Consider the following 27,326-nt stretch of genomic DNA (forward strand, 5'->3'; position numbering starts at 1 on the left):
TGGTCTGAATGAGTCTATGTCTTTGGCCATTCAGATCGATCGACGCTTGCGTGAGCGTAAAGCTGTGCACCATTTGGCAGTATTATCTGAGCATAGACCTGAGACTATGCAATGTGATAGGACTTTGACCAGAGCTGAACGGCAAGAACACAGACGTCGGAATGGGCTGTGTTTTTACTGTGGTGATTCCACACATGCTATCTCCGATTGCCCTAAGCGCACTAAGCGGTTTGCTAGGTCTGCCACCATTGGTACGGTACAGTCGAAATTTCTTTTGTCCGTTACTCTGATTTGCTCTTTGTCATCCTATTCTGTTATGGCATTTGTGGATTCAGGCGCTGCCCTGAATTTGATGGACTTGGAGTTTGCTAGGCGCTGTGGTTTTTTCTTGGAGCCCTTGCAGTATCCTATTCCATTGAGAGGAATTGATGCTACGCCTTTGGCCAAGAATAAGCCTCAGTACTGGACCCAATTGACCATGTGCATGGCTCCTGCACATCAGGAGGATATTCGCTTTTTGGTGTTGCATAATCTGCATGATGTGGTCGTTTTAAGGTTGCCATGGCTACAGGTCGATAATCCAGTATTGGATTGGAAATCTATGTCTGTGTCCAACTGGGGTTGTCAGGGAGTACATGGTGATGTTCCATTTTTGTCAATTTCGTCGTCCAATTCTTCTGAAGTCCCGGAGTTTTTGTCGGATTACCGGGATGTATTTGATGAGCCCAAATCCAGTGCCCTACCTCCTCATAGGGATTGCGATTGTGCTATTAATTTGATTCCTGGTAGTAAGTTTCCTAAGGGCCGACTGTTCAATTTATCTGTGCCAGAACACGCCGCTATGCAGAGTTATATAAAGGAATCCTTGGAGAAGGGTCATATTCGCCCGTCGTCGTCACCATTGGGAGCAGGGTTCTTTTTTGTGGCCAAGAAGGATGGTTCTTTGAGACCTTGTATTGATTACCGCCTTCTTAATAAAATTACAGTCAGGTTTCAGTATCCTTTGCCGCTGCTGTCTGATTTGTTTGCTCGTATTAAAGGGGGCTAGTTGGTTCACCAAGATAGATCTTCGAGGGGCGTATAATCTTGTGCGTATTAAACAGGGCGATGAGTGGAAAACAGCATTTAATACGCCCGAGGGCCATTTTGAGTACCTGGTTATGCCATTCGGGCTTTCCAATGCTCCATCAGTATTTCAGTCCTTTATGCATGACATCTTCCGAGAGTACCTGGATAAATTCCTGATTGTATATTTGGATGATATTTTGGTCTTTTCGGATGATTGGGAGTCTCACGTGAAGCAGGTCAGAATGGTGTTCCAGGTCCTTCGTGCGAATTCTTTATTTGTGAAGGGGTCAAAGTGTCTCTTTGGAGTTCAGAAGGTTTCATTTTTGGGTTTCATTTTTTCCCCTTCTACTATCGAGATGGACCCTGTTAAAGTCCAGGCCAGTTATGATTGGACTCAGCTGACATCTGTGAAGAGCCTGCAAAAATTCCTGGGCTTTGCTAATTTTTATCGTCGCTTCATCAGTAATTTTTCTAGTGTTGCTAAACCGGTGACTGATTTGACCAAGAAAGGTGCTGATGTGGTCAATTGGTCCTCTGCGGCTGTAGAGGCTTTTCAGGAGTTGAAGCGTCGTTTTTCTTCTGCCCCTGTGTTGTGCCAGCCAGATGTTTCGCTCCTGTTTCAGGTCGAGGTTGATTCTTCTGAGATTGGAGCAGGGGCTGTTTTGTCGCAAAGAAGTTCTGATGGCTCGGTGATGAAACCATGTGCCTTCTTTTCTAGAAAGTTTTCGCCTGCCGAGCGCAATTATGATGTTGGCAATCGAGAGTTGTTGGCCATGAAGTGGGCATTCGAGGAGTGGCGTCATTGGCTTGAAGGAGCCAAGCATTGCGCGGTGGTCTTGACGGATTACAAGAATTTGACTTATCTCGAGTCTGCCAAACGGTTGAATCCTAGACAGGCTCGATGGTCGCTATTTTTCTACCGTTTTGATTTTGTGGTTTCGTACGTTCCGGGCTCTAAGAATGTGAAGGCTGATGCCCTGTCAAGGAGTTTTGTGCCCGACTCTCCGGGAGTTCCTGAGCCGGCGGGTATTCTCAAAGAGGGGGTAATTTTGTCTGCCATCTCCCCTGATTTGCGGCGGGTGCTGCAAAAATTTCAGGCTGATAGACCTGACCGTTGTCCTACGGAGAAACTGTTTGTCCCTGATAAATGGACTAGTAGAGTTATCTTTGAGGTTCATTGTTCGGTGTTGGCTGGTCATCCTGGAATCTTTGGTACCAGGGATTTGGTGGCTAGATCCTTTTGGTGGCCGTCTTTGTCACGGGATGTGCGTTCTTTTGTGCAGTCCTGTGGGACTTGTGCTCGGGCTAAGCCCTGCTGTTCTCGTGCCAGTGGGTTGCTTTTGCCCTTGCCGGTCCCGAAGAGGCCCTGGACGCACATTTCTATAGATTTTATTTCGGATCTCCCTGTCTCTCAAAAGATGTCGGTCATTTGGGTGGTTTGTGATCGCTTCTCTAAGATGGTCCATTTGGTACCCTTGTCTAAATTGCCTTCCTCCTCTGATTTGGTGCCATTGTTTTTCCAGCATGTGGTTCGTTTACATGGCATTCCAGAGAACATCGTTTCGGACAGAGGTTCCCAGTTTGTTTCGAGGTTTTGGTGATCCTTTTGTGCTAGGATGGGCATTGATTTGTCTTTTTCCTCGGCTTTCCATCCTCAGACAAATGGCCAAACTGAACGAACTAATCAGACTTTGGAAACATATCTGAGATGCTTTGTTTCTGCTGATCAGGATGATTGGGTGTCCTTTTTGCCTTTGGCTGAGTTCGCCCTTAATAATCGGGCCAGCTCGGCCACTTTGGTTTCGCCATTTTTCTGCAATTCTGGTTTCCATCCTCGTTTCTCTTCAGGGCAGGTTGAGTCTTCAGACTGTCCTGGTGTAGATACTGTGGTGGATAGGTTGCAGCGGATTTGGACTCATGTGGTGGACAATTTGACATTGTCCCAGGAGAAGGCTCAACATTTTGCTAACCACCGGCGCTGTGTGGGTCCCCGACTTCGTGTTGGGGATTTGGTTTGTTTGTCGTCTCGTTATGTTCCTATGAAGGTTTCCTCTCCTAAGTTTAAGCCTCGTTTCATTGGTCCACATAAGATTTCTGAGGTTCTCAATCCTGTGTCATTTCGTTTGACCCTTCCAGCTTCTTTTGCCATCCATAATGTGTTCCATAGGTCTTTGTTGCGGAGATACGTGGCGCCTGTGGTTCCATCCGTTGATCCTCCTGCCCCAGTGTTGGTTGAGGGGGAGTTGGAGTATGTGGTGGAGAAGATTTTGGATTCTCGTATTTCGAGATGGAAACTCCAGTACCTGGTCAAGTGGAAGGGTTATGGTCAGGAAGATAATTCCTGGGTTTTTGCCTCTGATGTTCATGCTGCCGATCTGGTCCGTGCCTTTCATTTGGCTCATCCTGGTCGGCCTGGGGGCTCTGGTGAGGGTTCGGTGACCCCTCCTCAAGGGGGGGTACTGTTGTGAATTCTGTTGTCAAGCTCCCTCCTGTGGTCATGAATGGTACTTCGGCTGGTTCTGTCCATGGGCTTCCTCTGGTGGTTGTGAGTGGGGCTGCGGCTTCTGAGTTTCCTTCCACAGGTGACGAGGTTAATTCGTTGGCTGGCTGCTCTATTTAACTCCACTTAGATCATTGCTCCATGCCACCTGTCAATGTTCCAGTATTCCAGTATTGGTCTGTTCGCTCCTGGATCGTTCTTGTGACCTGTCTTCTCCAGCAGAAGCTAAGTTCCTGCTTGTTTTTCTCTTGTTTGCTGCCTTTTCCTTTGGGGAATTTCTCTGAGGCAAGGTAGGCTTATTTTTCTATCTTTAGGGCTAGCTAGTTCCTTAGGCTGTGACGAGTTGCATAGGGAGCGTTAGGAGCAATCCACGGCTATTTCTAGTGTGTGTGATAGGATTAGGGATTGCGGTCAGCAGAGTTCCCACGTCCCAGAGCTTGTCCTGTATTATTGTAACTATCAGGTCTTTCCGTGTGCACTTAACCACCAGGTCCATTATTGTCCTTACCACCAGGTCATAACACCGCCGCCTACATAGCGTTGTAGCAGTCCGTTAAACCGACTGCGTTACACCGCGTCATAATGCGATGTAACGCAGTCTGTTAACGCTGCTATTAGCCCTATGTGACGAACTTTTTACTATCGATGCTGCATATGCAGCATCAATAGTAAAAAGATCTAATGTTAAAAATAATAAAAAAAAATAAAAAATCGTGATATGCTCACCTTCCGGGGCCTTTCCCGTTCCTCGCGACGCTCCGGGCCATGCATTGCGGTCTCGAGAGATGATGACGTAGCAGTCTCGCGAGACCGCTACATCATTATCTCATGAGACCGCAGAATGTTCAAGTCCATTTTCTCCTAATACCCTTGTGAAAATAAAAAAGTTTGGGTCAAAAGTAAATTTTTTTGTGAAAAAGTTAAATCATTTTTTTCATTCTACATTGCTTTAATTCTCGTGAAGCACCGGAACGGATAATAAACTTATTGAATGTGGTTTCAAGTACTTTGAGGGGTGCAGTTTTTAGAATGGTGTCACTTTTGGGTATTTTCTGTCATATCAACCCCTCAAAGTCACTTTAAATGTGAGATGGTCCTTAAAAAAAGTTTTTGTAAACTTTGTTGTAAAAATTTGAAATTGCTGGCCAACTTTTATAACCCTTATATATAACCCTTTATAACTTTTATAACCCTTATAACGTCCTAACAAAAAAAAAATATGTTTCCAAAATTGTGCTGATGTAAAATAGACACGTGGGAAATGTTAAATTCTTAGCTATTTTAAGTGACACGACTCTCTGATTTAAAAGTAGAAAACTTTAAAGTTTGAAAATTGCTGTTTACTAAGTACCCTATATAATTTATATGCATTATTGCTTTTAGTCATTTACTTGCATCAGAGAACACTTTTGTTCAAAAGTTTAGGGTCACTTAGAAATGTCCTTATTTTTTAAAGAAAAGCATTTTTTTCCAATGAAGCTAATGTTAAATGATTCAGAAATGCACTCTATACATTGTTAATGTGGTAAATTGCTATTTTAGCTGCAAACGTCTGGTTTGTAATGCAATATCTTCATAGATGTATAGAGGCCCATTTCCAACAACCATCACTCCAGTGTTCTTATGGTACTTTGTGTTTGCTAACTGTGTAAGAAGGCTAATAGATGGTTAGACTACCCTTGAAAACCGTTGTGCAAGTATGTTAGCACAGCTGAAAACAGTTTGGCTGATTAGAGAACCTATAAACCTAAACTTCCTTTGAGCTAGTTGAGAATCTGGTGCATTACATTTGTTGGTTCCATTAAACTCTCAAAATAGTCAGAAAAAACTTTCATGTGAAACTCGACAGTCTATTCTTGTTCTTAGAAATGAAGGCTATTTCATACGAGAAATTGGCAAGAAACTGAATAATTCCTACAACGGTGTGTACTGCTCCCTTCAGAAGTGAGAACAAACAGGCTCTAACCAGAGTAGAAAGAGAAGTGGGAGGCCCCTCTGCACAGCTGAGCAACAAGACAAGTACATTAGAGTCTGTAGTTTGAGAAATTGATGCCTCACAGGTCCTCAACTGGCAGCTTCATTACATAGTACACGCAACATGCCAGTGTCAATGTCTACAGGGAAGAGGCGACTCCGGGATGCTGGTCTTCAGGGCAGAGTGGCAAAGAAAAAGCCATATATGAGACTGGCTAATAAAAGGAAAATATTAATATGGGCAAAATAACACAGACATTGGACAGAGGAAGATTGGAAAAAAAGTGTTATGGTGTTTGAATCACACAGAAGAACTTTTGTGAGATGCGGAACATCTGAAAAGATGCTGGAAGAGTGCCTGACACCATCTGTCAAGCATGGTGGAGGTAATGTGATGGTCTGGGGTTGCTTTGGCGCTGGTATAATGGGAGATTTGTACAAGGTAAAAGGGATTTTGAATAAGGAAGGCAATCACTCCATTTTGCAACACCATGCCATACCCTGTGGATAGCACTTGATTGGAGCTAATTTCATCCTACAACAGGACAATGACCCAAAACACACTTCCAAACTATGCAAGAACTATTTAGGGAAGAAGCAGGCAGCTCGTTTTCTATCTGTAATGAAGTGGCCAGCCCAGTCACCAGATCTCAACCCCATTTAGCTGTTGTGGGAGCAGCTTGACCGTAAGAAACACAAAAAAGTGCCCATCAAGCCAAAATAACTTGTGGGAGGGGCTTCTGGAAGCATGGGGTGAAATTTCTCCAGATTACCTCAGCAAATTAACTGCTAGAATGCCAAAGGTCTGCAATGCTGTAATTGCTGCAAATGGAGCATTCTTTGACGAAGCAAAGTTTGATGGAGAAAATTGTTATTTCAAATAAAAATCGTTTTCGAACCTTGTCAATGTCTGGACTAGATTTTAAATTCATTTGGCAACTCATTTGATTAATAAAAGTATGAGTTTTTACGGAATACACAAAATTGTCTGGGTGACCCTAAACTTTTGAATGGTAGTGTATGTGTTCATTTTGTTTCTGACTTAGGTTTTGTAATTAAAAAGCAGCATTCAGAGCTAGCTGCAGTCCCTGCTGTTACAAACAGATGCCAGCTGTAAAACACTGCAAACATGTGCCAGGTACGATGTGGACTCAGTTACGTACATACTGTGGCATCCTACATCGGGAAAGGGTTAAACAGTGTCCACATAATAGTGCCAAATATTAGTTTAATCTAATAAAACAGTGGTGGTAACTATAGAGTGAAAAGTATTTAGAAAGATTGCAGAGAATGTGTCAATTGTGAGATGTTTTGCAGAGGGATGCAGCAGTCTTGAAATTGCCAAACTTTTGAAGCGTGATCAGTGAACAATCAAGTGTTTCATGGCAAACAGCCAACAGGGTCGCAAGAAGCGTGTTGGGCAAGAAAGGCACAAAATAACTGCCCATGAATTGAGGAAAATCAAGCGTGAAGCTGCCAAGATGCCATTTGCCACCAGTTTTTCCATATTTCAGAGCTGCAACGTTACTGGAGTAACAAAAAGGCTGAAAAACGACCACCTTTGAACAAGAAACATGAGATAAAATGTCAAGACTGGGCCAAGAAGTGTCTTAAGACTGAATTTTCAAAGGTTTTATGGACTGATGAACTGAGAGTGACTCTTGATGGGCCAGATGGATGGCCAGAGGCTGGATCAGTAAAGGGAAGAGAGCTCCACTCTGACTCAGACGCCAGCAAGGTGGAGGTGGGGTACTGGTATGGGCTGGTCTCATCAAAGATGAACTTGTGGGACCATTTCGGGTTGAGGATGGAGTGAAGCTCAACTCCCAGACCTACTGCCAGTTTCTGGAAGACAACTTCTTCAAGCAGTGGTACAGGAAGAAGTCAGTATCGTTCAGGAAAAACATGATTTTCCTGCAGGACAATGCTCCATCACATGCCTCCAACTACTCCACAGCGTGGCTGGCCAGTAAAGGTCTCAAAGAATAAAAAATATGACATGGCCCCTTTGTTCACCTGATTTGAACCCCATAGAGAACCTGTGGTCCCTCATAAAATGTGAGATCTACAGGGAGGGAAAACAGTCCACCTCTCGGAAAAGTGTCTGGGAGGCTGTGGTGGCTGCTGCACGCAATGTTGATCGTAAACAGATCAAGCAACTGACAGAATCTATGGATGGAAGGCTGTTAGTGTCATCATAAAGAAAGGTGGCTATATTGGTCACTAATTGTTTTGGGTCTTGTTTTTGCATGTCAGAAATGTTTATTTCTAAATTTTGTGCAGTTATATTGGCTTACCTCGTGAAAATAAACAAGTGAGATGGGAATATATTTGGTTTTTATTAAGTTGCCTAATAATTCTGCACAGTAATAGTTACCTGCACAAAAAGATATCCTCCTAAGTTAGCCAAATCTAAAAAAAAAAACACTCCAACTTCCAAAAATATTAAGCTGTGATATTTGGGTTGATTGAGAACATAGATGTTGATAAATAATCCTCTACAATACAACTTGCCTAATAATTCTGCACACAGTGTATTATGCAGTTCTGTGATTATATAGCAAAAACCTACTGACAGATTCCCTTTAATGAGAGTCATATTTTTTTTTTGTTTTTCAGTTAAATGACCTCTGATTGGCTCCATGCAGTGCTTGGTTTCTCCTGTGGTGGGACTACAGAAAAGTAGAATATTGCAGTGGTGATTGATCAAAGTGTTTATGTCCTCCAATAAAAATGATACCTTGCTTGCAGAGTTTTGATGCGTCAGCCATGAGAAATTAAGTGTAGAAGCCATATGCAAATACGCCTGAATGTGCATTGTTGGAGTGTCAATGCATCTTGCGTTGCAGCAAATGAGTGGGATTCACAATCGTTCCCTGCATAAAGCTGTTTAGTCGTAAGATTGATACAATTTTGAATTTAATTCCACATTTTTGGTAGAAAAAAAGTTCCCTAACCGACTGGTAGCCCTCTATAATTAGTCATGATATATAGTTAAACAGCTATGAATGTCTTTCTACATGCAGCCATATTATCCAAAATAATAAACATGCTACTAGATTCTGCCTGTGTTAAAGGGACCATCTGTTCCAAAATATATTTGTGAAGCCAAGTACTACTTTGTTTTAGCAGTCTGCTTTTGTGTTTTGTGGAATTCGCGCTAAAACAGTCAGTTTTGGACACTGAATTTTCAGCATTTATGTATGCAAAAATTAAATTAGATATTCACTTTTCCTCCCTCCTGTGATCTTTGTCCTCTGGTTACCTCTTCCGACAAGCCTATAGGCTGCAGTGATCCTCAACCTACTGAACCACCACACAACCATCTCTACCCTCTCCTAGTGTATCCTCACCCATCCCCTGCAGACTGTGAGCCCTGGCGGGCAGGGTCCTCTCTCCTTATGTACATGTGTACCTTGTTTTTTGCTCATGTTTAATGTATTTTGTCTATATTTGCTCCTTTTTCACATGTAAAGCACCATGGAATAAATGGCGCTATAAAAATGTATAATAATAATAATTTAACAAGTAAGGCATCCACTGTGCACTCAAGGACACTGCTGAATTGTGCTGTTTTGGTATTTTTTTCCGTCTAGATGCTTCTATGTGGAGCATGAAAAAAACTGCAGAATCAAAGCATTTCTATATTATAAAAAGTCCATTTAAAATGCGGCTTCACATCTGCACCAAAAACACATCAAATAATGGGGAGTAGATTGTTATTGTGTAGTTTGTGCGGATATCTGCAGAAAACAAAAAAACACAGTATTTCTGCAATGTGTAGACACATCCTTATAGACACAAAAATGACGGATGTCATATAGTGATGCTACAGAAAGATGAGAATGGGAGGAAAAGAGCTAAAAAGCACATGAGAAAAAGACCTGGTTATATTAATAGATCACAAACTGCACATGAGTCAACAGTGTGATGCAGCAGCAAAAAATGCAAACAGTTCTGGGATGTATTAAGAGAAGCATAGAGTCTAGATCATGTAAAGGGATTGATCAGCTTGCAAAAAAGAAGGCTACGAAGAGATTTAGTAGCTCTCTACAAATATATGAAGGGATGTCACAGTTTAGATGGATCATCCTTATTCTCATTTGCACATGGAAACATGAGAAGCAATGGAATAAAACAGAAAGGGGAAGACATAGATTAGATATTAGAGAGGCGGTGAGTTCTCCTTCAATGGAGGTTTTCAGACAGAGGCTGGACAAACATCTGTCTGAGAAGAGATATAATATAATTATATAGATCCAACATGGTCTATAGACATCACAGCCTACAATGGGCTACCAAAAGACCATATGCGCTAGTGCAGCAGCAAGAGAAAAAGTAGTGACCATACTGTCAGTGCAGACTCCAAACTCCAAACCGTCCACAGTCCACCCCGACCCGTGTTTCGGAATGATTCCTACCCCTGAGGAAGGAATCATTCTGAAACGCGCATTGGAGTTCGGAGTCTGCACTGACAGATGTTCACTACTATTCCCCCTTCTAGTGATATTTTTCTCTTACTGCTGTGTTAGCGCATATGGTCTGTTGGTAGCCCATTGTAGGCTGTGATGTGTATTGACCTTGTTGGATATAATTATATTATTATTGGGGGAATTATTTTGATACCTATTTTTAAGACTAACTCCCTGTGCTGTTAACTGCCCTTGTCTATATGTGCTGCTTTGCTGTGTGACTTTTCCCGCTATGCCTTTTACCTGTTTTGTATACTATTAAAAATAAATTAAATTTTATTCACCTTTTGGACTATAAAAACTGTCTTTTGGTGCTTTGCTTCAGTCTCAATGGCACCACTAGTAGTAGTAGTAGTAGTAGTAGTAGTAGTAGTAGTAGTAGTAGTAGTAGTAGTAGTGCCAAATGCAAACCACGATTGGGTTCCTTTGACTCTGTTAAGAGTACTAATGATGAGGAGGAACCAAAGGGCATTATGGAATATAAGGCACATCACTTGTCTTAATCACAGCAGGATGATGTTACCTCTGCCAGATATACAAAAAAAGGTTGCACTCTATTGTGCCAAAACACGTCAAATATGAAATATGAATAACAAAATGGCTTTTTGAACATTAGGAAAAAATTTTTGAGACGTATTGCACAGAATTTGGCCAAATAGTGTGAGCCCATCAACCATCGTCAAGGTGGTCTCATTAAACTGATGGGTTCCTGACCTCCCTGTCCAAATGTGAACACTTACCGAAGGCTAATGTCTGTATGCTTGGGTGAATATGGACACCTCTCTCAGCAAAGCCTACATATGGGTTGGCCGGAACCAAGTGTGATTAGATGCAATTAAAAACCAGATGGTGAAGGGAGGAGTGCTCAGTCAGTAAGCTAACATAGAAATGACAGAAAAACGACTGGCACATCCAAACTAGTGTGAATAGGTGCATACCAGGAGCCGCTACCTCCATATATAATATACAAAAAAAGGTTGCACTCTATCGTGCCAAAACACGTCAAATATGAAATACATGTTAGGGGTCGAGTTCCCGCTTCTGCACAGGGGGAATCTCGAGCCACCTCCGCTGCGGTCTCCCATTCTTGTCCAGCCGCAGTGGAGTCTGCTCAGCAGAGACGTCGGTCCCAGCGTCTTGCTCATTCTCACTCTGTTCTGAGAGTTACTGCTGCTTCTCCAGTCTCTGCCATTAAAGTCAGTGCTGGTCAGCAGCGAGCGGACTTCTCTGGGGCTAAGTCCTTGTCTGCACGTACTGAGCATGTCCAGGGTAAGATCTCCCGTTGGAGATCGAGGGTCATGTGCTCAGGCTCTGCAGCACATTCCATTGGTCCTTTTGGCAGGTCTTGGAAGGGCAAAGGTACTGTAGCCACTTCCTGTGCTGCTGCTATATAAACTGCGCATGACCGCACGGCCATGCGCTAGTATTGTCTTACAATTGAATACGTGTGTTTGTTGTGAGTGCAAGTCGTTCATTAAATACCCCTACCCTATTGTATGACTGTTCGCGTATGGAGTATGGCTGCTATCTAGCGCCCGACTTATCACTCAACGTGTCACACACATATCAGCGTCTATTGCTGTGACCGCCAGTGCGGCGCCACGCGCCAGTAGTGCGCTTCCTGACCCACGTCTGGGTGCTTAGTGGTGCCTGCCAGCACGGCACAGTTCGCACTTCGGTGCTCTAATTATAAGAGTTGCTTAACACACCTTGTTGCGGTGTTGTGTCAGCAAGTGGTCTAATCGGACTTCAATCCTGTGTCTTGGGGTTGTGTTCGCTGACTCCTTGCTTGCACTCTTTAGTGCGGTATTGCGGACCTGTGGTTTTTCCGGGTTCGCTTCCACCGCCATATTACGCTGCCATTTACTAGCAGCAGGTTTTTACCTGCACGGTGGACCCCGGACTGCGAACGCATCTATTACATCTTTCTTGGTGCGTTCCGCCAGTCCTAACAGAATACTAGTGCCAGGGTCTGGCTAGTAAATGGCAGACGATCAGCGTTTACAGCGGTACATCCAGCAGCTGGAGGGAAGGTTGGCGGCTCTAGAGCGTTCAACCTCAGCTGTGAATGTCACTACTGTCGCTGTTCAGGCTGCAAGTGTAGCCGCAGCCAGTTTGTCCGCTGCCACCTCTGCCCCGACTTTATCCCGTCTCCCGCTTCCTGACAAGTTTGCTGGTGACAGTAAACAATGTCGCGGATTCGTAAGCCAATGCTCCATACACCTTGAGCTCCTGGCGGCGCGTTTCCCTACGGAACGGGCGAAAGTGGGATTTATTTTATCTCTCTTGTCGGGCAGGGCGTTGGAGTGGGCAACGCCACTTTGGGAGCGTGATGACCGTGTGGTACAGAGTGCTCCGCTCTTTCTGGATGCTCTGAAGCAGGTCTTTTTGGGACCCCGTATTACACACGATACCGCGCTCCAGTTATTGACAATCACTCAGGGTTCGTCCGTGGTCAGTCAGTTTGCTATCCAGTTCCGGACTCTAGCCTCGGAGTTAGAGTGGTCGGATAAAGTTCTAATTCCGGTGTTCTGGAGGGGACTGGCAGACCACGTGAAGGACGCCTTAGCCACCAGGGAGATACCCGCCACACTGGAGGAGCTTATTTCTCTATCTACCCGCATCGACCTCCGTTTTCACGAACGAAGGTTAGAGCAGACCCAGTGTAGACAGAGGTTTAAACTGGCTCCCACCTTCGCCAGACCTCTTGAATCTTCCGTTTTGGCGTCCGACTCCCATGAGCCCATGGAGGTTTCTCGAGCGGGACCTAAGTCTCAGGCCGCTCGAGTACCCATGGTTTGTAAAAATTGTCACCAACGAGGACATTACACTAATAAATGTCCACGGCGGTCGGGAAAACGATCGCGTCTAGTAACTTTAGGGGGAGGTTCACTAGACACAGCGGCTTTTTCCTCCAAACTGTCCTTTAAAGGGACAATCCTGTTTGACTCATCCACTCTACCAGTCGAGCTTTGTGTGGATTCAGGAGCAGAGGGAAATTTCATGACCTCTGCTTTTGCTCTGCGCCACGCTGTACCACTTGTTATGCTCGCCAAACCTGTAACTGTTAGAGTTGTGAATGGGTCGACACTTCCACAACAAATCACACACCAGACGGTTCCATTCTCGTTGTCCATGTCCCTTTCCCACCAGGAGATTATTTCCCTTCTAGTCCTACCCGAGGGGATGGATGAGATTTTACTGGGAATACCCTGGCTCCGTTACCACTCCCCACATATTGAGTGGTCCTCAGGGAGAATATTGGGTTGGAGTAAGTCTTGTATGGGCAGGTGTGTGAGTGAGTGTGTACAGGTCTCTACTACCGAGGTACCCGCAGACCTTTCATCTCTTCCAAGGTACTATTGGTGCTATGCAGATGTATTCTCTAAAAAGGCAGCAGAGACTCTACCGCCTCATCGCCCCTATGACTGTCCTATTGACCTCTTGCCTGGAGCTGAACCTCCTCGGGGAAGGGTATATCCCCTCTCTCTCCATGAGACGGAGGCTATGTCTCAATACATCCAGGAGAATTTGGCAAGAGGATTTATTAGGAAGTCAGTGTCTCCTGCAGGGGCGGGATTCTTCTTCGTAGAGAAGAAGAATGGGGAATTACGTCCTTGCATTGATTACAGGGGTCTCAATGCTATCACCATTAAAAATAAGTACCCGTTGCCCCTGATATCGGAGCTCTTTGACAGGCTAAGGGGAGCAAAGATATTCACCAAACTAGATCTGCGGGGTGCCTACAACTTAATTCGCATCCGTGAGGGGGACGAATGGAAAACGGCTTTCAATACCAGGGATGGGCACTATGAGTACCTGGTGATGCCCTTCGGGCTCTGTAATGCCCCAGCCGTTTTTCAGGACTTTGTCAACGATATCTTCCGGGATATGCTTTCCACCTCGGTTGTAGTCTATCTGGATGATATTCTCATCTTCTCTCCAGATATTGACTCCCACCGGAGAGATGTTGGCAGAGTCTTCGAACTCTTACGGGCGAATTCCTTATATGCAAAGTTGGAGAAGTGTGTGTTTGAACAGGAGTCCTTGCCTTTCCTGGGCTATATCATCTCGGCCCAGGGATTGGCTATGGATCCTGCCAAACTACAAGCAGTGATGGACTGGCAGGAACCCCATTCTCTTAAAGCGGTGCAGCGCTTTATGGGGTTCATAAATTACTATCGCCAGTTCATTCCCCACTTCTCAACTTTGGTAGCTCCCTTGGTATCCCTCACCAAGAAGGGAGCGAATCCCAAATCGTGGTCCGACGGGGTCTCCAAGGCCTTCTCTTCTATAAAGTCCCATTTTGCCAGTGCTCCCATCTTACATCGTCCCGATGTGGGTAAGCCATTCCTTTTGGAAGTGGATGCCTCATCCGTTGGTGCTGGAGCAGTCCTCTATCAAAAGGATGCTCAGGGTCGGAAGCACCCATGCTTCTTTTTCTCAAAGACCTTCACACCAGCGGAGAGAAATTACTCCATCGGGGATAGAGAGTTGCTGGCAATGAAGTTGGCCTTTTCGGAGTGGAGACATCTCTTGGAGGGTGCTCGGTTCCCATTCCAAGTTTTCACGGATCACAAGAATTTGGTCTATTTACAAACAGCCCAGCGGCTGAATTCTCGTCAGGCCAGATGGTCCTTGTTTTTCTCCCGGTTCCACTTTACCCTACATTATCTCGCCGGGGAGAAGAACATTCGTGCTGACGCTCTCTCTCGCTCCTTCGTGTCAGCTGAGGAGGAGGAGGACGAGCCTCGGCTCATTGTCCCTTCGGAGAGTCTGAGAACTGTAGCTCCGGTTTCGCTGGAGTCTGTGCCCCCGGGCAAGACTTTTGTTCCCATCAATTTGCGTCCGGAGGTTCTCGCTTGGGCTCATTCATCCAGAGTGGGTGGACACTTTGGGGCAAAAAGGACATCTGAGCTACTGGCGAGGACGTACTGGTGGCCACATATGGTTCGTGATGTCGGAGACTACGTTCAGGCATGTGTCTCTTGTGCCAAGAATAAGTCTTCCCGACAACGGCCAGCTGGTTTGTTATACCCTCTGCCGGTGGCAGACAGGCCCTGGGAGATGGTCGGGATGGATTTTGTTGTGGGTCTGCCCAAGTCTCGTGGCTGTACCATTATTTGGGTAATCACCGACCATTTTTCTAAAATGGTGCATTTGGTGCCGCTTCCCCGGTTACCTTCTGCACGGGCCTTGGCAGCGTTGTTTGTCAAACATATCTTTCGTCTTCACGGTATGCCAGACAAAATTGTCAGTGACCGAGGTCCCCAGTTTGCGTCTCGGTTCTGGAGAGAGCTATGTCGTCTTCTCAGTATCGAGTTGAATCTCTCTTCGGCTTATCCCGAGACGAATGGGTTGGTAGAGAGAGCCAACCAGACCTTGGTCACATATCTGCGACATTTTGTTTCGGCTAAGCAGGATGACTGGGCATCTTTGCTACCGTGGGCGGAGTTTGCTCTTAACAATGCCGTCGCTGATTCCACTGGACAGACTCCATTCCTCCTTAACTATGGTCAGCATCCGCGGGTACCTGTGCCCATGCCCGTGTCTTCTGCCGATTCCAGGGTGGCAGACTGGGCTGTGGAGGCACGGGACATTTGGGATCGCACTCAGGATGCCATTCAGGCTTCCAAGGAGAGAATGAGGTCCTCCGCCGACGCACATCGGCGCCCCGCTCCAACCTTTGCTCCTGGTGACTTAGTGTGGCTCTCCGCCCGTAACATCAGGCTGCGAGTTGAGTCTACCAAGTTTGCACCTCGCTACTTAGGTCCTTTTAAGGTCCTCGACCAGGTTAATCCTGTGGTTTACCGTCTGGCCCTTCCTCCACGCCTAGGTATCACCGACACCTTTCACGTGTCCCTCCTTAAGCCCATCTACATGTCCCGGTTTTCTGAGTCATCTACTGGGACGTCGGGTTCGTCTACGGACGATTACGAGGTGAACGCTATCTTGGGGTACAAGGTGGTTCGTGGCAAAAAATTTTATTTGGTGGATTGGAGGGGTTACGGTCCTGAGGATAGATCCTGGGAGCCTGCTGATCACATTCAGGCTCCGCAGCTCATTGCTGCCTTCGAACGTAGCGAGGCCCAAGGAGGGGGGGGGCCTAGGAGGGGGGGTAATGTTAGGGGTCGAGTTCCCGCTTCTGCACAGGGGGAATCTCGAGCCACCTCCGCTGCGGTCTCCCATTCTTGTCCAGCCACAGTGGAGTCTGCTCAGCAGAGACGTCGGTCCCAGCGTCTTGCTCATTCTCACTCTGTTCTGAGAGTTACTGCTGCTTCTCCAGTCTCTGCCATTAAAGTCAGTGCTGGTCAGCAGCGAGCGGACTTCTCTGGGGCTAAGTCCTTGTCTGCACGTACTGAGCATGTCCAGGGTAAGATCTCCCGTTGGAGATCGAGGGTCATGTGCTCAGGCTCTGCAACACATTCCATTGGTCCTTTTGGCAGGTCTTGGAAGGGCAAAGGTACTGTAGCCACTTCCTGTGCTGCTGCTATATAAACTGCGCATGACCGCACGGCCATGCGCTAGTATTGTCTTACAATTGAATACGTGTGTTTGTTGTGAGTGCAAGTCGTTCATTAAATACCCCTACCCTATTGTATGACTGTTCGCGTATGGAGTATGGCTGCTATCTAGCGCCCGACTTATCACTCAACGTGTCACACACGTATCAGCGTCTATTGCTGTGACCGCCAGTGCGGCGCCACGCGCCAGTAGTGCGCTTCCTGACCCACGTCTGGGTGCTTAGTGGTGCCTGCCAGCACGGCACAGTTCACACTTCGGTGCTCTAATTATAAGAGTTGCTTAACACACCCTGTTGCGGTGTTGTGTCAGCAAGTGGTCTAATCGGACTTCAATCCTGTGTCTTGGGGTTGTGTTCGCTGACTCCTTGCTTGCACTCTTTAGTGCGGTATTGCGGACCTGTGGTTTTACCGGGTTCGCTTCCACCGCCATATTACGCTGCCATTTACTAGCAGCAGGTTTTTACCTGCACGGTGGACCCCGGACTGCGAACGCATCTATTACATCTTTCTTGGTGCGTTCCGCCAGTCCTAACAATATGAATAGCAAAATGGCTTTTTGAACATTAGGAAAAAAAATTTGAGACGCTTAGCACAGAATTTGGCCAAATAGTGTGAGCTCGTCAACCAAATATGTATTTCATATTTGACGTGTTTTGGCACGATAGAGTGCAACCTTTTTTTGTATATTATATATGGAGGTAGCTGCTCCTGGTATGCACCTATTCACACTAGTTTGGATGTGCCAGTCGTTTTTCTGTCATTACCTCTGCCAGAGTCACCATCAGTTTAAGTCAGTTTTCTGCGCAGAACAGTCTGCCCAGTCACAAATGATTTATTTTTTTTAATAAAATTAAAAATTGGTCCATCAAACATAAGTTAGGACGCATGTTGAGGTTAGTTTGACATTATTAAGGGTGTGCTTTTGTTACAGAAATTGAAAAGAGATCTTTGGGTGTTATACTTGGCTTTCAGTCCATTTAGAGGTTGTTTTGCAGTATTTCTATTCACTACGAATCGATTAGCAGCTAATCAAATTTTTGAGAAAAATACATTGAACCTGGCAAATAAAAATTTCAATATATTTGGTAATCTTTAGTTATATCAAATAAAATCCAGTATTATTTGAAATACACACTATAATATTCACTTTAACATTTTATCTTGTCAAAATAATGTCAGTTTCAATATTCAAACTTACGTTTATTTATATGACTTATGTTTTTGTGTTTAACAACTTAAATAAAAGCCAGCTTTAAACAAGAGTATTGAAAGAGTATTACAATGATATTTAGGATGTATGATGCTTTGGTTTGTAGACTCACAGTCATACCATCAGAACTTGCACCGGTAATACAGATGTACAAATTTGCCAAACTGAAATACTAAGAAAATTTTGACACCCATTGACTTAAACTATGTAAAAAAATGCGAGAAAATTATCATATCAGAACAGAGATCCAGACAAATCACAAAGTCATAAAAATTAATAAGATCTATAGGTCTATAATAATCGATTTTCAACACAAACTATACTACAGGAAGTGTGAACCTAGCCCAAATAATGCTACTATATTTTGTCCATTACTACAATATCATATTGCAACTTCAAGTCTCATTTTGTTTGTAAAAAGCTGAAATATTCTGAATTAAATGAAGATAATTTATTACTAAAAACATTAGGACCGCACTTTTTGAAAAACATCCGTGAAAGTGTAATATGCATAATAAGTCTGTCATTATTATGCCTGGCAGAACAAAGGCAAATATGTGCTAAGCTAAAAAGGATAGAATTTTTCCAAGCACATGCTAAACAGTCTTTTTTGGCAGGTAGCAGAATGGATTAGAACCTTGGGGTGATAATAGAAAGAGCTACAAAACAAATGGCTTAATGCACAGCATCCATGACTTAAAGCCAACATTATGTTTGGAAAGAGCAAGGGAGGAAGTGGCACTTAGATTGTGAAGAGCTGGGATGCCATCATGTGAGAGACTGACAGATCATCGGCACGCTAAATAATATACATGTAACATACAATTAGCAGATAAGGAGCAGAGTATTGCATCTGCTGCACAAGGAACGTTCCAGCATTGTCTACAAGGCTGCTTATCCATCTTGTAGAATTACTGCCCCTGACTTGACTTTCATTGTATCATCTCAATGTTTTTAAAGTTATATGTGGAATATATACTGGGAAATTATCAGGTTTTATTTTTTAATATAAAATGTAAACATTTGAAGTTATTTTGTTATTATTATTAATATTAAGATGAACCATCTGTCCACCATCTGCTGGCTACAAACTCGAAATAAAAGTCTCTTTCTAATATATACCAAGTAATTAAAGAAAACAGATTTAAAATAAAGTATTGGGGTCTGTTTAGCAGCTCATATGTTTCATTCTACATTGAGTAGGGGTTAAAAACTATCTATGTAGGTGTCAATATGAATTTGATGTCATAAACAGATCTAATGAGATATGAAAAAAAAAATGAATTTGGCAAGTGAATTTCCAGGAGTATGCATCCAAATGTTCAACTTTGTTTTAAAGCGAATAAAGGAAAAAGGGTTTTTATCTTTAGGAATCTTGGGACTATTCAAAGGCTCCATTGTTCATATACAATTTAATCAACCATTGGTAAACTGTCTAGGAAACGGTTCACACGAGTGTTATGGGACTATGGTTAGGATACAGATCACATGACAGCCTATTTTCTTATATTGGGTCAGTGAACTTTCTACAGGTTCCATTTTCTGTACGAGGAAAAATCTAGCGCAACTGTCAATGGTATTCTGTCTAAACGGTGCCAACTCGAGACCCTCATACATACTAGATATCAGTGGACTCAACCGCCAGTCTAATGTGTATGGGGCCTCTCGACTGTCCACTGACAGATGATCTTCGGAGCGAGAAGGATCAGGCTTGTCTGATTTCGAACTACCGATCCATTTGTTCTTGGAGACATAAACCACCATCAGAGGAGTCTGGCAGTAGAGAACATGTGCTTGAAGGACTTGGGACAGATAGATGCCGAACCATTGCTTGGACGACACCAACCGATTTTGTATGTGCTGGGTTTTCATTAGAAAATCTTAAAATGTGTCAGATTCGCATAAGTTTATGGATGTAGTGTAGCTTAAAATACAAACCCTCTGTGATGAGGTCTACCGCTAGTGTGTGCAGAGCCTTAATTGACTTTAATATGACCAAAAAGTAACCATACCAAGGTCCAACTAGCACACAGCTTATATTATTTAAAGTTATATATAGACTACCAGCTACAATTAAGAAGCGAACAGAAGAGGGGAAGTTTCTATTGCCATGAAGTTACCATGCATAGGAAGGAGAAATTAATAATATTTAGAAGATCGCAAGCTATTCGCGTCCTCTTTCTTTATCTGGATGTAATTTCACTGTAATTTATTGTAGCGTGCTGCAAAAAAATCTTTATTACTGTTATATGTATGGGAAATTAATATTTTGCAAAATGTAGCATAGAGCTTTAATTTTTCTACTCCTGTCAAGTATTTTGTTTATTTTCTAATTCAGGCAAACCTGAGACACAAACTGCATATTGTAGAGAACAACTCAGCAAATAATAATCTTTACAAAGTGCAATAGGGACAGTCAAAGGACTGGATACAGCCACATCTTCTACCATGCAGCCGCTCCCACCTGGCGTCTCACTTCCACTGGTTCTGAATCCTTAGGGTGTAGTTACCCATGAGAATGATGATGGAACTGGAAGCCGACAGCTCCCTATTCCATCATTGAGCCTGTGCGTCCGAGGACACAGCAAGCATGATAACGTAGCTAAATTGGGCCAACTTTGCCTCAGTACCAATCACAGACCAGTGGATCTGAGGACTGGGGTTAGGTGAGTAACTTTATTTTTATCTTATAATTGACAGTATAATGTGGGAAACTGCGAGGACATAATACTGTGCAAGGGGGCTGTGTGGTAACATAATACTGTGCAAGAAAGCTGTTTGGGGCTATTATCCTGTGTGGGGGTTGTCTGGGGTTTCACACTGTGTAATGGGGCTGTGTGGGAACGCTATACTGTGTGGGGCGGTCTGTGTTGACATATTGTGTGAAGGAACATCATACTGTTAGAGGGCTTTGTGGGAACATTATACTGTGCAGTGGGACTTTGTGGAAATACTCTGTCTAGGGAGGCTGTGCGTGGATGTCATACTGTAAGGGGCAGCATGGTGGCTCAGTGGTTAGCACTGCAGATTGCAGTGCTAGGGTTCAAATCTTACCAAGGGCAACATCTGCAAGGAGTTTGTATGTTCTCCCCGTGTTTGCGTGGGTTTCCTCCGGGTACACCGGTTTCCTTCCACATTCCAAAGACATACTGATAGGGAATTTAGATTGTGAACCCCATTGGGGAAAGCAATGATAATGTCTGTAAACCTGTGTGCACACGATGCAGATTTAGTGCAGAACGGCAGTTTTTTTTTCGCACAGAAATGCTGCAGATCTGCACTGTGATTTACAGTACAATGTAAATCAATGTGAAAAAAAAAGGTGTGCACATGGTGCAGAAAAATCAGCGCAGAAACGCTGCAGATTTCAAAGAAGTGCATGTCACTTCTTTTGTGCAGTTCTGCAGTGTTTCTGCACCCCTCCATTAATAGAAATCCGCAGTGGTAAAAACTGCAGAAAATCCGCACAAAATCTGCATCAATTCCGCACAAAAAACGCACTAAAACAGCATAAAAACCGCAGCAAATCCGCAGCTGCGGATTCTGCCGGGAGATGCGGATTTTGTGCAGAAAATTCTGCACCTCTTTTCTTACGTGTGCACATAGCCTTAAGCCCTGAGAACTAAGGTAGCACTATATAAGCAAAGCATAATAAATAAATACTGTGTAATGGGGCTGTGTGGGGACTGTGGGGGCATCATAATGTGTTGGAAGCTGTTAATCAAGGTACAGAGGCTGAATAACCAGAAAATACCTTTGATTTGCTGCTACAGGTAAGAATACATATCACAATAAGTCCTACCCTAACATGTATTAGCAGTTGCATCTAGTCAACAGATTTAATTCTGCTCAATATTGAGTGAAAAAAATAATGTTAATATGAAAGCTCCACCAAACAATCGGTTTACATCCGAAAATGTGACTTGTTAATATATTCATTTGAAAATACATAAATCTTTCACAAGTCAATCATTTGTGACTTGCTTCATTAAACGTACTTGAATGAATGCTCATTTATCTGCTAATTGACTATGTTACAGTTTAGTATAAATTTTTCATGCATATCTTGCAAATCTTTTGTTTTCGACTTATCTATCTCCTTTACATCTATTATATTGTTGTCTCATTGTAAAATTTGAAAGACATATTTTTTTCCTTATAAAATCACAAATAATGAATAAAGCACTAATGCTCAGTTCTTGTTTGCGTTACTAAAGACCATTAAAAGAGACATAAAGCATATTGTTATACACAATGATATACAACGCATTGTTTTGTGTGTAAGCAGCCAAGTTATTGGCTGCAGTGTCTTAGGACATTACTAAACAATTTTGTCTCCATAATAACTACTTTAGTTTTTGTCTACATTGAATGATTTTTGAAGCCACATCAAATGATCGACGTCTTAAAAAACTATTCCCAGGGAACAAGACAGATATTTCCATTAATTTCCTCAAAGCTAAGGGTGAGGATTTTATTTCTGATGATTGAGTGAAGTGCATAATTTTTACCATGTGAAAACAAGGTTTATAATACATGACAATCAGCTAACAATATATTACAAGGTACAAAAGTATAACTAAACATGACTAAGGCTACGTTCAGACTAGCGTTGTGCGCCGCTGCGTTGGCGACGCAACGCACAACGCACGCAAAAACGGGGCAAAACGCACGCAAAAACGCTGCGTTTTGCGACGCGTGCGTCGTTTTTTGCCGAAAATCGGACGCAAGAAAAATGCAACTTGTTGCGTTTTCTTGGTCCGACGCTTGCGGCAAAAAAGACGCATGGTTCGCAAAATGCAACAAACAAAAACGCATGCGTCCCCCATGTTAAACATAGGGGCGCATGACGCGTGCGTCGCCGCTGCGTCGCCCGACGCTAACCAGACGCACACTAGCACAACGCTAGTCTGAACGTAGCCTAAGTAAGTGACAGTGAGGGTAGAGGATGCTGTTATGTCAGAGTCATGGCAACACGGTTATTGCAAGTTGTAGGCTTTCTAGAAGAAGTGAGTTTAAATGGTTTGAAAGGTGAGAGAGTCTGATTGGTTAGATTGGTATTGAATTTCATAGCACAAGGGAAGCATGACAGAAATCTTGGAGATGTTTGCACGAGGAACAGGGAATCTAAATTACGTGACTTGTGGGAGCAGTGCTGGTGTCTGCCCTTCTTGCAAGGCCAGGTAACTTTACAATGCACAGTGACAGTGCACTCTCTTCCCAACTCATTATTTCTGGTCAGAGCCTGTAAAAGAGTGCACAATCACTGTGCATATTGCACAGTGGCAGCATATCCTGAGAATCTAAATTGAAGATCTTTTACAATTGCAAATTGTTTGAAGATAGCTGGGGTGACAGTGCTGGAAAGGTAGTGACAGAGTCTACTGACAGAATTTACTGAGCGTATGTCGGAATTGACATACAATGCATGCTTAGTAGAACAGCGATTAGCCTAATCCCTAAAATGGATGCCATTGATGCGCCTCCTTTCTGGGACTATCCCAGCATGCACTGGGATACTAAAACGAAGTGTCAGAAGAGAAAGTAGTAAAAAAATAATAAAATAAAACAGTTTGAGAGGGAACTGTAGGAATTTTTTAATCAAAGTGTATAAGAAAAGTGATTAGATTATTACATTAAATAGACAGGTGTAAGATCTGCCTGAAGTCTTAGGCTCAAAAGGCTGCCTCGGACAAACTTGGCAAAAGCCACTCTGACTGGCAGTCTCCAGAGAAATCCATCTCAATACCCTTTAACTCCTGTACAGGAATCTGGTTTTTCAACAGACCCCAATGGAACCATAGAAGGCCTGCCACCCAGAGATAGGAACGGTGACCAAGCAGGGTCAGAGCCAAGAGGCCACATCAAGGGCAAAATCAGGATTAGTAAGAAGTTAGAAACAAGTCAGAGTAAAAACAGGAATACACTAAACAAAAAAGAAGTACCAGACATAAAACTAGCTAGGGAAACACAATGCTATATCTAGCAGCTTCCAGCAGCAAGGTGGAAGCTTTAGAAGGGCGTGGTGCTCTCCAATTGTCTGGTGCGAGGAGCTAATAACTTCAGCTGGACACCACACACATCCTTACTGAGACTGGATGGCACTACAGATCCCAACCACTCTATCCTTAGTTGCTGGACAGGGCCTGCAGTCCAGAGTTTCTGTTTCTGGCATTTCTATCACCAGCGCTGCCCACAGAGTGAATACAGTGGCACCTGGCAACAGCAGCAGAAGTCTCAGGAGCAGGTTTTGGTGGAGATCTGGCAAAAGGCATTTAGGATTTAAAGGTTTTACTTTCAGGCCACCCCTTTTAACTTTTCCAATTTCTTTAATATCACAACTTTTCTTTCTTGGAGTAGCAATTTCAAATAAAACAAAATTTTCCAAACACATTGATTTATTCAGCCTTAAGTATGAGCACCACATGCATAAATAAACACACATACCTTGGATGCTATCAGTGAGGTTAGGATTGGTTGTCTGTGGAATGACCTGCCATGGTGCTTGCACTTGGACATGTAAATCATCAAGATCCACTGTTGGCAGCTTCTTTTGCAATTGCTAACCAATTAGGTACTAGATGTGCTCAATGTAGAGACAAATCCCAAGATGCTGTAGGCAATGGTAGCACATATAGGCTGCTCGCAGTAGCACGGGCAACATGCAGCCTGGCATAGTTGTGTTAAAAAACAGCTCTTGGGACACATTGGAGAAATTGATGCTGTGCTGTTACATTTATCTGTCAAGAAGACTAGAAGAGGTCACAAATCATCAAGTTCTGCTGCTGGAAGCTCCCTTTGCAATTGCTAACCAATGAAATTCCAGATGTGCTTGATGAAAGACAAATCTGTCATCACTGCAAGTCATGGTATCATGTTTAGGTGATACAGGTTGCACACGGTATCAGAGTTTGGTATTGTTGTGTAGAAAAACAACTACTGGGGTTCCACGACCAAAGTAATTCAAAGCTGAGCTGTTACTCTATCTGGAATAAAAAATATAATGTACATTAAGCCACCCCATATCATGACAGCTGGAAAAAGACTTGTGTGAAGTTTCCTTGTGAAGATATCTTCATGATGTGGTCCAGACCAATCTCCAGCTATCCTTACATCCAAGACAAAAGTAGGACTCATCTCTGAAGAGGATAGATCTCCATTCTAGTCTCCTTTGCTCCATTACAACCTTTCGTCTCCACCTGAAGACCATGTGAGAAACACCATGAAGAGGCACTCAAAAGGGAGTGGAGGGATTGTCACACTTGTCCTACTCCCGGGATTACAGTTGTGTATTGAAATAATGTACGGTAGCTGTACCCCTCTATTCTTCATTCCAGATACACTACCAGATCGCTGTTCCATTGGTTTGGTGGTTGAACCAGTGGTACAAACATTTCTCCAGAGTTCCAGGAGCTGTTTTTCATCACAACAATGCTAGGCAAAATTTTATTTGTGCTATGGTGAACAGTCTACATAGACTAAACTTGCTACCATGGCTTGGAGAGTCTCCAGAATTTTCTCCAGCAAGGACATCTGGGACATGATTGGTGGTCAAGGGAGCAGCCAGCAGCTGATCTTGATGAGTGACAAGCCCAAGTGCATTCAGCATGGTGGGTGGAATATTCCTCAGACAAAAATTAGTGAACTAATTTTTAGCATACCGAGGCGTGTAAGTGCATATATTTCAGCAAGTGGCTTTCATATACAATTCTGAATAAATCAATCTGTTTTGGAAATTTTCTTTTAATTTTTCCATCATTTGTATAACATTAATGTGTGTATCACTACTGTGATTTCCATTATTCCATGTCTTTTCCTAGTTAGCATTGCAGTTTCAATGTTGAGGAATGTATTGTGGTAAAAAATACTTATTTACTACAAGAGTTTATTATTGGAAATTGCCAATTTTCTATCTTTGCTTCTCAAAATTATGGCTGCGCCATCATTGTAGATACACACCTGTACTTTGTATCTCCCTAACCTCATTGTAGATTGTAAGCTCTAACGAGCAGAGTCGGCCTAGTTTGCTTTAATTATTGTATTGTTAACATTGTTACTTATGACTGTTGTGTTTGAAAATGTCAAACTGTAAAGCGATGTGGAATATGTTGGCGCTATATAAAGATTATTATTATTATTATTATTATTGTTATTAAAACTACATAAAAATCATATAAATGGTGTTATTAAATGAATACATGACAATCGTTATTGTGGAGCTAAGACTAGTCACAAAGGGATCATGTGCCACTGTGATTCTTGGTTTTCACCCTGCTGTGCAGGGATGCAACCAAAAGGAAAGAAACATGATAACTTTCTGCTTCATTTGTTACAAAAACATCAATTAGGGTTAAAAATGCTTCCAGACTGGTAGGATTAAACGCTTCCCAGGTACTGTGCTGGCCTTCCAACGTAGTCTATCTATGGAAAAACACTACTAGGAAAGAGTCATCCAAGCTAATCTAAGATGAAATTCTTCATTCCAAAAAACCCATATGCGCTCTGTCATTTCTACAAAGGACAAGATACAAGACTCTGTAAGATCCCTGAAGATATTTAGAGAGCTGTCTACTTTCTCTTGATCCTTATACAAAATAATGTCTCTGGAGATACTATCATACACTATACCTCGCTCATTCTTGTAGGCCTATCAAATTTACGTAATCGGTCTCTTATTAGGAAGATTTCAGTGAATGGTTGACAATGATGTACAGTAGTGCTTCGCGGGGATGACGTCTGAGGAAAATGATTCTGCTGCACCACCACACAAAACCAATTAGAGAACTATTTTCTACGACAGGTCAGGAATTTACATTGTTTCTCATGGAAAGATGTGCTTTTTAATTTCTTTATTAAGATGACATCCATGTCCCTTGAGACTTCTCACAATGACAATCATTTGCTCATCCCATTGGAAAGTACAATCAGCAAAATCGTATCATCGGCATGGGGTGATGCCAGGACCTCGATGCATCGTTCTGCATTTTCCAAATGAACAACTTTGAAGGTTTATAATTAAAACAATATCAGTTGATCAAAATTGTTGACAGGACCAGCATCAAAATCGTGAAACCACTCGTATATCTACATAAACTGTAAACTACTACATTTATGGAGTATTAATATATTGTATGGTTTTAATGGTCATCATTATTTAATGTTCAACATAACTCTTTGGCTGTTTTTTTCCAGCAAAAATAAAATGGAGCCACTATGATAGACTCTCCAGATTTTATATGTTAATTGTATGTGAGATGTTTCAAAAATGTATTAAAAGATCTGAAAACTCAAAGTGTATTTTCTTGTCAAAAATTGATTAAAGCAACATAAAAACTTATGTAATTTATAGGTGATTTCTTCTGTTCTTATAGTTTATACAATGGTGTATTCTAATATTAAATTGCATTGTATTTTTGATCCCAATAACATAATTAACTATGGAATTTATCAGTATACAAATTAATAACATTTCATTTTATTAATTTGACAGTATACTGTACATCAAGTAAAAACTCACAATATAATAGCTCCAAATAATAACATTCAAGGTGTATATACTTTTTCCCCTGTCTTTCAGC

General features: G+C 42.9%; 1 protein-coding gene across 1 annotated transcript in view; it reads right to left on the reverse strand.

Moving 5' to 3' along the window:
• CYP7B1 (cytochrome P450 family 7 subfamily B member 1) overlaps positions 1 to 27,326 on the reverse strand; it is a 297,965-nt gene that overhangs the window by 102,139 nt on the left and 168,500 nt on the right. The window lies entirely within an intron of this gene.

The sequence above is a fragment of the Ranitomeya imitator genome, chromosome 6, assembly GCF_032444005.1.
Source record: "Ranitomeya imitator isolate aRanImi1 chromosome 6, aRanImi1.pri, whole genome shotgun sequence".
NCBI classification, from domain to species: domain Eukaryota; kingdom Metazoa; phylum Chordata; class Amphibia; order Anura; family Dendrobatidae; genus Ranitomeya; species Ranitomeya imitator.